Genomic DNA, 14,093 nt, shown 5'->3' with positions numbered 1-14,093 from the left:
ACCATTCAAGTTGCCTTCAATTATGTGAGGACTGATATGCTTCCTGCCAATGATTCCACACCATATGTTGACAGTCCAAGGACGCTGGTGCTTAACGCGTCGAAGCCAATGCGGATTTTCAACACTCCAGTAACGCATGTTATGCCTATTAACTGTACAATGACTTGCAAACGATGACTCGTCAGAGAATAGTATACAACGGAAAAAAATGGAGATTTCATTCTACTTGTCCAGATACCCGCTCACAGAAGTCTAAACGATTTTAAAAATCTTCCTCTTGTAGCTATTAGTGTAAAAACGTATGATAAAAATGAAACTTGCGCATCCTCAGTATTCTCCACACACTTATATGAGACATTTCTGATAATCCTGATATTTCTCTTGTGCTCACTTGGGAATTAAAAGCTACAGGACCCAGGACTACAATTTGATTGTTTTCTCCACACACAGGACCTGGGTGACTTCATCTGATTTACAGTCCCTTCATTAATTAATTTTTTAATCACACGATAGAAAGAAGTTCAGGATCGTGATTTTTCCGGAAAAAGCTGAGCGTAGAAATTGACAGCATTATCTAAATACCTCGCAGCTTCTCCATACATCAAAACTATTTCGATGTTTTCTTCTACGGTTAAATACTCCATCATGCAGCAATATTAACAACAGAATGTTTAAAATTAAATGTTTTATTTTTTTACATTATTGTTTATTCATCACATTTTATTATCATAGAATTTTTTAAAAGTGAAGGATACCATTCGAGATATGAATTAAATTTGGTTAATTGCAGTGTTTTCTAGCATAAATCGAAAAAAATGTTTTGGACAATTTTTCTTATTTTTAGCCATATTATCCGAATCTGTAAAAAAAAAATGGAGGTTGCCACTTGAAATTAAAAAATTAACCCTCACACAAAGGATAGAGAGGAATCAACTTTAGCAATAATACATTTCTCTCTCAGAGTAAAGTTTGATACTAAACATTTCTGTATAGGATATACTGCGTGACAAAGAAAGGTAAACACCCATTAAAGATAATTTTATTTTGATAATTTTTTTTGTACGTGTTCAGTACCACATACTTATTCAATGATTACATTTTCAGCAAGATCAGAGGAAGAACTTCTTTTTTTTTTTCAATAGTGTGTTGAGCATCCACGGTTCCTTATACACTCATTGATACGCCTGGGCTCGGGTCTAATAAGATTGTCAATGTCTTCTTGAGGTATCTCATTCCAGGCAATCTGAACTTCATGAGTAAGGGCTGCTAAAGTCTGTGGAGGGTGCTGTAAATTCAACAGTCTGCGGCCAATCATGTCCCAGACATGTTCAATAGGAGACAGATCCGGCGATCGAGGTGGCCAGGGTAAACGGTTGATTTGATGTTGATCCATGAACGTTATTGTTTGCCTAGCAACATGAGGTCTAGCATTGTCTTGCTGGAAAATAGCGTTCGGGATAGTTCGAAAATATGGAATCACATATGGCTCCAACACTTCTTGGATATAGCGTTGGGCAGTCATGTTGCCTCTAATGAAAACTAGGGGTGACCTGCTACCATATGCGATAGCACCCCATACCATAACGCCTACAGTACGGTGGACATGACGCTCTCTGTCAAATTGTGGATCTCGCCTTTCACCCTGTCGCCTTCTCACCCTTGCCCGACCGTCGTTCATCCCCAGACAGAAGCGGGATTCATCACTAAAGATCACCTGAGTCCATTTTTGGTCCCACTGAATCCTCTCTCTACACCATTGTAAGCGGTTAGATCGATGTTCGCGAGTGAGAGGCAGCACCCAATGCGGACGATAGGACAAAAGGCCAAAACTTCGTATTCGACGATATACTGTACTCATACCAACCCTATTCCCATGTTCTTCAAACCACTGATTTGCAATAGCTCGACTGCTGCTAAATCGGTCTCTAAGAGCCAAAAGTCGCAATCGACGATCTTGGCGCTCTGTGGTTCCTCTGAGTCGCCCAGTGCCTCTGGCTCTGTGCCCACGGCCTTCCTGAGTCCACGCCTGGTAACACCGCACTATAGTTCCTAAGGATCTGTTAGTTCTTCTAGACACTTCTCTGACCGACAGACCTGCTTCGCGCAACCCAACAATCCGCCCCCTCTCAAAATCACTAAGGTGACGGATCTGTTCAATTCTACGCACTCTAGGCATAATGAGTAAAAATTATGACCGATTGCGACACACTTCACAAAAGTTGCGATGCAAATGTGAACAAAAATATTTAAACAAAATTTTATTTTTTTAAGGAACGACCCATGGAAACTAAAAAAAAATTAACAGATAAACTTGAAATTTTGATCATTTCTTTCTTTTTTTAAGATAAGTCAACATGCAAAAAATGATCAAAATAAAATGGTTTTTAATGGGTGTTTACCTTTCTTTGTCACGTAGTATATTACATTATAAATTGTATGGATATTGTTTCTCATACATACAAGTAGCAGAAAGTCCTTAGAAAAAACGCTGATTATTGTACTGGCTCTGAGGCTTGGTCTCAACACCTCCGAAAAGGGCTATTCATTTATCACTAAGTACCTACGCCATTTTTATTTTTCCTCGTTTAAATCACTAGTGAAATAAAGAGTCGTCAGTGAGTTAGTAAGTTGTCTCGGTCCTGACAAATCAAAATCGTGGTTCATGCATAAAATACCGACTGGTGTCACAACATATAATTACACCAAGATATCAAATTATGCAGCTTCTTTCTCTCCATTTTAGAATTGCAAAAATCGCTTGATATGAAAGGACCAGATATATCAGTCTTAGCATGTCCGTATTAAAATATTGAGGTTAAATTGGAGTTCATATAAAATTTTAGCTTGTTAAGGCGTAGCCAGTCTGGAGCTTTAAAAAAAGCTTTACTGTTATAAGTTATGGCTACCTAAAATTAATACATACGTTGATTAAACTCAAGGCTTTCCATGCCTACAGCATTAACTAGATATGTGCGCATATCATTTTAAAACTATTCATAATGGGGTTGAAAAATATCGAACCACAAACCCAGTCCGTGTATCGACAAAACAGCAATTCGAGCATTAATTTAAATAAACGCACACATAATTGGAATATTGTTACTTAATTAGTTGCATGCGCCACATTTTTGCATTAAGTGCAGTAACACGGTGTTTCGCAATCAGAAAGCTGGTTCTCAAAGTGGATACAAGGGATATGTATCAATAATGACAACAATTTTTGTGTGAGGGATTAATGTTATTTAATTTTCTCATTCGATCTTAGCATCCCCTAAAATCGGTGAGGATCGAGGTATGAAGGAAGCATGGGGACATTCATCAATGGGGAGGAGTATTGTTATAGTAAATGTTAGGACCTGTGTTTTATGAAATTTAAGTCAACGTAGGAACATCGCCATTCACCGTGAACCGTGATTTTAACTGTATCTTGTTACGTCTAGGTATATTAAGGGGGTTACTAAGGTATAGTAAACGCCAAACAAAAAGTCTCACACGTCATCAAAGTTCTATGTCGCGCTACCCTACGCTGTTGCCAGACTTCCGAACAAATCTTTAAGGCGATGTACATATAATTTGTTTCAGGACAGTCAGTCGTAAGATTTAGTAAAAAAATAAAGCTTCTAAAGAAAGGAAAATATAAGAGCAAAAATCGACACAATCACCGGTATTATAAGATGACCTTACAAAATAATCAACACACAAACACACATGGTTTTGCGATTGATGGCAACCCTGTCGGTTTAAAATTTTTCCAGTGGTCATGTTTACATCCCAGTGGAATTATCGAATTTTAGCTAAATGACGTTACATCAAAATTTCTGATCATATTTTATTATATTTAAGTTTATATTTTATTTATATTTTATCATATTGTATGTACCTATATGACCATATTCATTATATTTTTAATAATTAATACGTTTTACCTTGAAATGATGATGATGACTAAATAAGTTAGACATATATTGCTTCCGAAATAAACATAACCAATGGGGCCATATTATTTCGTCACAGATGACGTTCGAGACTTTTAGTTTAGTGTCAACTATATAATTTAAGTATGAGAGCAGACACCCTTTTTTGGCACTTACCTAGCACCCCTGATCTCGACAGTGAAATACTGAATTGATCATGCAACAGGCAACACTCTTTGAATTTCAAAGTTATGGAATGCATCGGTTTCAGTACTGAACAACCTATATAGGGTGTGCCAGTTAAAGTGAGTCCCAAGGGGCTTATGGAAACGGTAAGAGGTATACGGGGCCTCAAACTAGAAAAAAGATGCCCATTCTTGTGCCCGTTCAGAATATGTTTTAAATATATCTACAGCCAAAATATGAGAAAAAAAACTGAAAACTGTGATTTTCGAAAATCGTAAATTATAAATAAACGTTTGACTAAATTCTACGAAATTTGGCAGTTCTCCATTATCGACAACTGCCAATCGAGTGGCGTTCTCAGAGTTTTTCCAGGCCTTCTAGATTTCGAACAATTATATCCAACTTTGTTATTTCTTATGACTGCCATATTGGATTTTGGTGACGTCGATTGGGCATTAAAAAAAACTTTTCAACCACAAAGGTGCCCTTGGACCTACCAAAGTGGAAAAAATAAACAAAAGCTTCATTTCGCTTTAGTAGGTCTAGAAATAAGGATCATGTAGCTATATGTATAATCATGGGACCATCTGCTTTGTCCCGTAGTCATCCACATTTTACCTCGTCTTATCTGATATTTATCCTGTGCTCGTTTGAGAAGAAAACCAGAACACGCAGAATTTTAAAAAATGTGGAAAATCATATTGTTGAAGCCCGTTACATCTTTCTACGTCAAATAGAATATAATATCTCACAGAAAATTATGAAGAAGAATGATATACGAGTAGTTTCAATGGTTAAAGGCGGTTTTATCTTGTCTCTTCTCACTGGGTACCAATGGGCTCCGCTTGTGCATGGCGTCAGGTGTCTTTACACAGAATAATACATGAGATGAGATAGGATGAAATGTAAAAGATCACAGGATAAAGCAGATGACCCCATGACCATGCAGATGGTCGCATAACACTTGTTTCTAGGCCTACTAGTGTGAAATGATACTTTCATTTATTATTTCTATTTGGTGAGCCCAAAGGCACCTTTGTCATACATGGTTGAGAGCTTTTTTATTGTCTATCGACTCCACCAAAAGCCAATATGGCAGCCATAGGAAATAACAAAGTCGGATATAATTGCTCGAAAATAAAAAGGCATGGAAAATTTCTGAAAACGCCATTCGATTGGCAGTTGTCGATAATAGAGAACTGGCAAATTTCGTAAAATTTAGTGAAACGGTTTACTCATAATTTACGAAAATTAGTTTTCAGTTTTTTACTCATATTTTGACAACCCCTGTACATATTTTTAATTTTAGAACATATTCTAAACGGCACAAAAATGCTTATCTTTTTTCTAACTTCAGTCCTCTTGTATCTCTTACTATTTCCATAATCTCCCCCAGAACTCACTTTATTTGGAACACCCAGTATGTATGTATCACCTATTCATGTGTTATATATTCCGTAATAGTAGAAGAAGGAAGTTTATGCGATGATAAGCATGGCCACGAATCCCACTGACCAAGAGTGTTTCTAGTTTGTTCAGATCAGTGCTTTCAGTTTCCTTTCCTGGGGTCATAGAGGCAGGTAGTCGAAAGACCAGGAAAACGACCATCTGGAAGTGTTAAAGGCGATTTACAGGACTGATGGACAAGGGCTAGAATCCTAGATGTCGTGTAAACGCAGATGCCTGAACTACCATCTAATTCAAGTGTTCAGCGAACATTGTAACTTCAAGAGCTACACCTACACAATAGAGAAAATGGACCCGATTTACGGGATTACGGGAACTGCGGGATAGTTAACACTATAGAACACTGCATTTTCCAATGCCCGTTATTCGAAGAACAGCGAGATGTTCTAAATGAATGCGTGAACAACCTAATTCCAACATCCCTCGGCAACGGAATGCTGGACTGCACACCAAAGTTGCACTACTGTAACAATGTTATTTCTGCGATGGCAAAGGAGAAGGAGAGCATGGAGAGAGCTACTCAAGAGGAACAAGGCATAAAGGAAATTGAGAGCCGAATCCCCCAGTCCTTCGATGCTAACATTTCATCCCAGAGGGACAGTTCCGAGTCGAGGTACGCTACAGGGAAAGAAAACCTGAGGTTTATAGTGGGTAGGTGCCCCAGCGAATCCCACACTATCCGGTCGCCAGGACACTAGACCGGACATCAGAAGTGCTTTCAGTTTGCTCATTCGTTCCAAATGTAGGAAATTCAGGTGATTTATGAACATAATTTAAGCAAAGTACAAGCAACAGCGTGAACATTCTTTCATACAGGGTGTCAATTTGAAAACTCCCCACCCCTATTATCCCGAAACGGGATAGATTTTTCAAAAATCTCCAGAGCACGTCGATTTTGTTAACGAAGGGGAACAATTTTTATGTAAAATTCGCCACGCCTCTTTCAACTCTCTATCCCGCACAGCCACTTTCTCAAATATCTTAAACGGTAAAGGGCGTTAAGTGGCACGTCACGTTAAAGGGCTTTTTACTCTCTATATTTTGATACCTCATTCTTTATATTTGACTGTTGCATTGTCAAGTTAGGCGTCTTTTATCATTCTAAATTCATTTTTTCTATTAGTGCTTTGATAGCATTGAAATTAAGATTTTTTAAATTCAAACATATCTTAGAAGTAGGGAATCGTTGTAATAAAGTTCTGCATAGACGTTTTAAATTATAAACCAAATAAATTTTCTTATTACTAGTCTTTAAAAAAAAAACGCTCAAAATTGGAATTTCTGTTTTAATTTATTGATGTTCGAAATGTTCTCCATTATTTTTTAAACAATAATGAAGCCTATTTTGAAATTCTTCCCCGATATTTTCAATTATCATTTCTGGAAAGCAATGCTTGCCTCTGTGATTCTTCGTTTCAAATTCTCAATATTAGAAGGTTGAGTTTTGTAAACAACCGATTTTATATGCCCTCCTAAAAAATAATCTAACAGTGTTAAATCTGGTGATCTTGCAGACCATTCTACCGATCTCCTTCTACCAATCCATTTGTCGAGAAAGTCATCCAACCATTGTCGCTCTACGCGAAAATAATGCGGTGGAACTCCATCTTGCTGAAAATACATTTGGTCTTCTTGAAATATGTTTCCACCAACTTAATTTTCCAAATAAATTGGTATTAACGAACCAATTACGTTTTCAAGTAAGTGTAAATACAGCTCTCCAGTTAAGTTTCCCTCAATAAAAGTTCTATAACGGTATTTCCGAGAGTACCAGCCCAAACGTTAATTTTGTCTGACCATCGTTAACATCCTCTCTAAAAACATGAGACTTTTCGTCAATCCAATATTGATAGTTCTGTTTATTGACCTGATCATCAAGAAAAAAGGTGCACTTATCACTGAAGAAAATTTCTTTTAAAAAATTGGTTGTTATAAAATTGGATATGTTTTCGTGAAATTCGACTTTTCTGTCAAAATCGCCATCACAAAGTTCCTATAGAATTTATATTTTATAGGGATGAAATTTATTTCATTTCAGTGCTTTTCGTACAGTTTCATATGACATTTCAGTTTGACCTACAACCGTACGCAATGAATTACTGGTTCCTGCAGCGAAGGTTCTCAAAATCTCTATTTGAGCAGCTTCATTTACAACATGCCAAGAACAGCCCTTTTTTTCTTTATAACTGAACCCGTTTCAGAATTTTTTTTAATTAAACTCAAAACGTATACATGACTCACATTAGAATTAAGATTTCTAACATAAAGAACTTTCGCCGTTTTTCATATGCATTTTCCTTCATCCCCCCCCATTCGGGAATTATTACTTCAGTTTTTTACTGAATTGCGTATACCATTTTTAAATTCACTCACAAAAAAGAAATTATCGTAATAAACTTTAATTATCTGATTCGAATACCTAGTAACATCAACCAGTACCACAGGTAAATAAATAATATTTTCCCTACAAGATAATACCAAATGTTAACGAAAGAGAATTCCACTGCAAACCAAAGTAAACAACAAAAAATTAATATTCTAAATGTTTCTTTTTGAACACCCAGGAAATTTATTACATTGATAAACATTTGCTTTAGTGATTAATGCATCTTTTCTTTTTATGGTCATCGCGACAAAAAATAAGTTAATGGGTAAATAAATTGCTTTATTACAACAATTTCTTAATTGTTGTAATGTTGAATGTCATGTTTGAATTTAAAAAAATCTTAGTTTCAACACTATCATAACACTAATAGGAAAAATGTATTCAGAATGATCAAAGACGCCTAATTTGATAGCGTAACAGTTACTTACAGGGTGGACCATCGAAAATTTTCCACTTGATTTTGTGAGCGTTTGCTGGAGAAAATGGAAGACACTTGGACCCGTAAATTTTTGATTTAAGGAGGATACATTTCTTTCATATTATTATAAAAATAAATGTTACCGTCTAGCAGGGGTGTCAGTGACCTTGAAAATATTTTTATGGAAAGGAGTATCGAGTGGCACTGTGTTTTAAAACGCTTTAAGATCTCTTTTCAACGATATCAATTTTTCATAATTTGGATTAGTTGTTTTCGAGAAAGTACGTCATCAAAAATTAAATGTCTTACCATTTTTAAACCAGTAAATATTGAAAATGGCCACCAACAACCTCCCTGCAATAATACAGGACCTGTTCAAAGTGTTGTCGGATATTCTGAAGTACTTGAGGTGTTATTTGGCGGCATTCCTGTATAATCTTCTGACTTAAGTCTTCTAAGAAATTTGGCTGTGTGGAATAAATGAAACAATAAATAAAAAAATTAAATAAAAAATAAAAGAATGTCCGACAACAGTTTGAACAGGTTCTGTATTATTGTAGAAAGGTTGAGGGTGGCCATTATCAACGTTTTCTGGATTAAAAATGGTAGGACATTTAATTTTTGATGACGTACTTTCTGGAAAACTACTAATCCAAATTGCGAAAAATTTGTGTCGTTGAAAAGAGAACTTCGAGAGTTTTAAAACAAGGTGCCACTTGACACCCCTTTCCATTTAAAATTTTCAAAGTCACTAACACCCCTGCTAGACGGTAAAATTTACTTTCATATTAATATGAAAGAAATATTTCCTCCTTAAATCTAAAATTTACGGGTCCGAGTGTCTTCCATTTTCTCCAGCAAACGCTTACAAAATCAAGTGGAAAATTTTCGATAGTCCACCATGTATAACAAATGAGGTACCAAAATTTAGAGAATTAAGAGCCCTTTAAAATTATGTATCACTTAACCACCTTTACCCCCCCCCCTTAACCCCCTAAGATATTTGAGAGGCTCTGGGGGGTAGAGGGTTGAAAGAGGCGCAGTGAATTCTACATAAAAATCGTTCTTCCTTGGTAACAAAATCGACGTGTCTCAGCGATTTCTCACCCGCTTCGAGATAATAGGGGTAGGAAGTTTTCAAATTGACACCCTGTATCATTATTACCATTAAATATATTACTTGTTAAATATTGTTCAAGTGACGCTAAATGGACGCTCAGAAAAGTAGATCTTACTAGCACTAATTATGGCACTACCAACGTTATACATTTTGCGAATGATTACCCTGTACATCAGTTTAGACACCGTTAGCCACTAGATATATCTCTGTATCACCTCATTAAATCATTATGGATGGAGGGCAGGCCCAAGGCAATAACTCTTCGTCTTCCTGGTACAACTTTTCGATTTTTCAGGCATTCATCACAAGGCAATCGCATCCAGAAAATTGATTAAAATTGCAGCTTGTGCTAGACAATTTAATGAATGTTTAATTAGCTCCAGCTTAAGCGCGGTTGACGGATTTATGTTGATTTATAGATGTAGAAACAAGTCTCCGTTGTAATTAAGTACCATAGTAAATAGGAGTAAATGCTCTTGGGAATTGGAAGTGGATGCAGAGTGGTATTTGGAATGCATGATATATTATCTTTTCATCCACGGTTTTAGCATTTATGTGATTTGAAAATTGCTGCAGATTCTTCTAGTTTATTACGAAACTATGGCATAAACTGCATAGAACCAAGAATCAATTTTGTCTCGCTCTATTTACCTCACTGAAATCTTTATTAGCTGCTTGAATTTATTTGTTCTTGTTGTTGCCCATAGTCTAATAACTCCTATTGCTTGAGGCTTGAAAAGCTCTTCTATCTTTTCCTTCTTCGTTCCTCGCAATAGTTTATATAGAGTGTTTCAGAATAAGTTTGCCAACTTTTAACTTTTAAGAAAATAACTTCATATGACCATGGCTCCGTTTTCGCTTCCTGCCTGAAATACAGGGTGGTAAAAAATACTTCATAGTTTTTTGCTAATAAGTCCGTTCCGGCATTAAATATTTTTTGAAAATTGGGAAGCACAAAACAGATGGAGAGACACATCTTTTAAGAGAAAAAATGTTCTCAATTTCACCAGAGGCGTCTTTATTGGTGCGACCCTGAACATGTTAAACCAAAAATATGATTCGTCATTGGTTTAAAAATAATAATAATTTTCGGAATGCTTCATATTTCAATGAAAAAAAAGGTTTCTTGAATATTTTTTATGACATTAACCGGTTTTATGGAAAAAAATAAATTACAATAATCTGCAGTTGAGAAATTGCATAATTCATTCATTTAACACAATAAAAAAACACATCAGGAATTTTTTTCACTTATGCGTGATTATATTTTCAACACCCTATTTAATTATTCTTGTATAAGTAACGTAGTGTACCTAATTTAGTTTTTTATGTGTCAATAATGTTTTTTCAGTGAAAACGATTAATATTATGAAAAATGTCCAAGAGACTTTTTTCCTCACAGAAATCTGAAGCATTCAGAAAATTATTTTTATTTTTTTAACCAGTGGCGTATCACATTTTTCGTTTAAAACGTGTGAGGTCACATCAATGGAGGCGGCGTAGGTAAAATTTGAAACATTATTTTCTCCTTAAAAGATGTTCTTCTATAGCTATTTTACGCTTCCCAGCTTTCACAACAATATTTAATGCCAGAACGGACTTATTAAAAAAAAATTTTTTTAATTATACTTTTTTAACACCCCGTATTTCTGACAGGAAGCGCAAACGAATCTATATTCGTAGGAATTTTTTTTCTTATTTCGTTCACAGGAACCGACAGTAAGCTGTTGGCAGACTTATTCTGAAACACCCTGTAGACTCATAATAATAATAACAGTTACTACTAAAGCAACACTGAGCATAATTCTGCTAAAGATAATACGAATTCAGGTGTATTAACGTTCGCGTAATTACACCTCCAATCACTAATTTTGTTACAATTCGCTGGGTTTTTATGTAAATTTTCTCTTTCTCTTTTACGCATTTAAATATTTATAATAATAAGTAGAGTGGTAAGGTAAGTTACACTTTAAACTTCTGCAATGTTATGAGTTTGATGGCTATTATTTGGCGTAACGGAGCTTGGTGTAGTTATCTGTCTACTAGTAGAACAGACGTAAGTCACCATATCTTCAGTTTAAAGAAATCCTTAAGAAATTGTTTACAAGAAGCAATTGATTAGATATTATTTTTTGCTTTGTCTGTTTTCTTATTTTTTATTGCTTTCTCACATTTCCTCTTATATTTCACATTTCCTCGCGTGTTTAATTTTCTTCATTGAATCCCCTACATCCCCTCAAGAGAAAGCACTTTAAATATTTACTATTTGTTTCCATTATCTAAGACTTTCAGTTCAAACCAAATTACCCCCATCCACTCTTATGCTGCGGAAATAGAAACTCAAATACACTTCTAGGCGTTACCATCCGTAGTTTTACTATTTTATGCTAACAACTCTCTCCTTATGGTAATTGTTCCAATTCATCAAAATCCACACAATATAATTGTTGAAATTATTGTTTGATATCTATATATGGCCGGTTTTACTTAGCGTAATTACTGAATGAATGATCGCCAATATAGAGAAGATTAGCCAAGTTCGTATATCTATACGGAAAAGTGCCAGATAATGGATCCTTTCTCTTTTTATTATGAACCATGAAGTTTAATTATCGTTTTATCGAGAGCAATTTTACATACACTTAGATCTTATTATTGCGTTATGGTTTGATTGGAGAGCCTTCCGGTATTTATCCAATAGATTTACTTGGAAATATCTTCCATTCTGATTAGTTCAAAGCAATTTCGTCAGCAGCATAATGAAGCGATTGGAGAACCCATTTCTACCTTAATCTTGTTATTCAACAGCACATAACACTGCTAAAAAGCCTCACATCAAAGTCCCATTAGCTTTCCTTGGAATTTTACCTAATAATGCAAGATTCTCACCATCAACAGACGTGATAATACTCAGATCTTTTATACATCTTCAGTGATCTTTCCTGATGAAAGATGAGAAGATGGCACGTTCCCACCAAGAATGTCTATTTGTTTGGAAATATTCGTCATGGAAGAGTCATTTTCGACCAGTCCTAATGATGTTGAGGGAGACCTCGAAGAAAGACATGCACAGACAAAAAGTTAATTCTCAATTCTCGTGACGCATTTATCTGGGATGTGATCAAGGCTGAGAGCCACACAGGATGTTTGAGGTCTTGCGACTTTAGTTTCAAGGGATGGCTAATTATCTCAAAAGGAACTGATTAAAGCTGAAACGCAGTAATAAAAATTGCATAACAAGAAATTTATGATTTTTCAAACAATTCATCAATTAAAACTTTTTGTGGTGGCAGCAGTTAAAATAATTTGTGGATGCATGGAATGATTTCCGATCATGAAGTTGAATTCTCTTTGATAAATAGTCTGCCTGACGTGAACCAGGGATATACGATTACGTGCATGATGATTATGATCTGAGCGCAAAGGCAAATCCGATTCTCTACACTTCATCCCAGGGCGAATGAATAAATGAATTTTCTTGTTATTGATAGGTTCTCCAACTGTTTTTGAGATATATTGCTAGAATTTTAAATCTGAACGTAAAACATCGGCAAAACGAAAATTAATGTCGATGCACGAAAACATTTGCCATAATGATGAAACCCAGTAATTATTAAAATAATGTGAGAGAAATAGACAATACGTGAAAAGTGGCTTATCAAACAATGAGATATGGTCTTTTATAATAGACATCAGACCGATGTTAAGAAATAAAACCAAAATCATCAAACGGATTCGCGTTCGTTGATGTTTGATATTGTTAAGAACAGCGCAAACCTCTTGCGTTATGACGCGCCAAAAAACCCTATATGAAACTATAGCTCATTACTAATGAACTTCATTGCCTCACGCCATCAACAAAGTTACAACAATCACAATTAATATTTCAAGCCTCATTTCTTACCATGTTAAAATCGATATTTGTTGCCCAATACAATTTCTTTTCCGAATCACAGAAGCGTTTATTTTGATATAATCCACTTTCGGAACTTTCCGATAAAAACCTTCCAATGTCAACTATGTCAAGTAGATTGTCAACAACACCCTCAACAATCCGTACTTACTCCACGTAAACAAATCAGTATCCCTGCCGTACAGGAACTGACCTAAATTCCAAAAAATACCGATTTTCAATAACACTGAATTATCTCGAGGTGACGGTCAAAAGAACACGCGTGCTGGCTGGTACCCGTGCTGTACCGACCGAAAGCAAATGGTACCAAGAGTGGTTGCAGGCAGCAGATCCGCGATTTCTTCGACGAACCAAGTTCGCTGGACATGCATGGTTCCCCTTCTTTAGGTCTTTAGGTAGTACCCATAAGCTGTGGTCAGGTTTTTACGAACTGGAACGCAGATTTACAGTTTGTCCGTATCGTGAACATCTTCAAAACTGCATTGTGATGAGCTCTTATCTAATTGGTACATTTCGGTTATTGTATCTGGGGATTACTTAACAGTACCCGCTTACTGTGAGCTTCAGAGGAAAGGCTGCAATGCGGGTATTCTATTCAAAATAACTGCAAATAGATTCGTCAAAATGGGATATAGAGCTCAATGTAGAATCTAACCCAGGTAGTACTTCAGTTGGTGATGTCTGGACTG

At 35.8% G+C, this 14,093-nt stretch overlaps 1 protein-coding gene across 1 annotated transcript in view; it reads right to left on the bottom strand.

The window, feature by feature from the left end:
* Positions 1 to 13,733, bottom strand: part of LOC136412608 (uncharacterized) — a 48,673-nt gene extending 34,940 nt beyond the window's left edge. The window contains exon 1 of the mRNA XM_066395719.1: positions 13,396 to 13,733. The gene's annotated coding sequence lies outside the window, so the exon portion shown is untranslated. The remainder of the gene's footprint in view (positions 1 to 13,395) is intronic.
* Between the last annotated feature and the right edge of the window lie 360 nt (positions 13,734 to 14,093).

Source organism: Euwallacea similis, chromosome 12 (genome assembly GCF_039881205.1).
Source record: "Euwallacea similis isolate ESF13 chromosome 12, ESF131.1, whole genome shotgun sequence".
Lineage (NCBI taxonomy): Eukaryota > Metazoa > Arthropoda > Insecta > Coleoptera > Curculionidae > Euwallacea > Euwallacea similis.
Note: the sequence above shows the minus strand (reverse complement) of the source record. Positions and strands in the feature narration are given on the sequence as shown.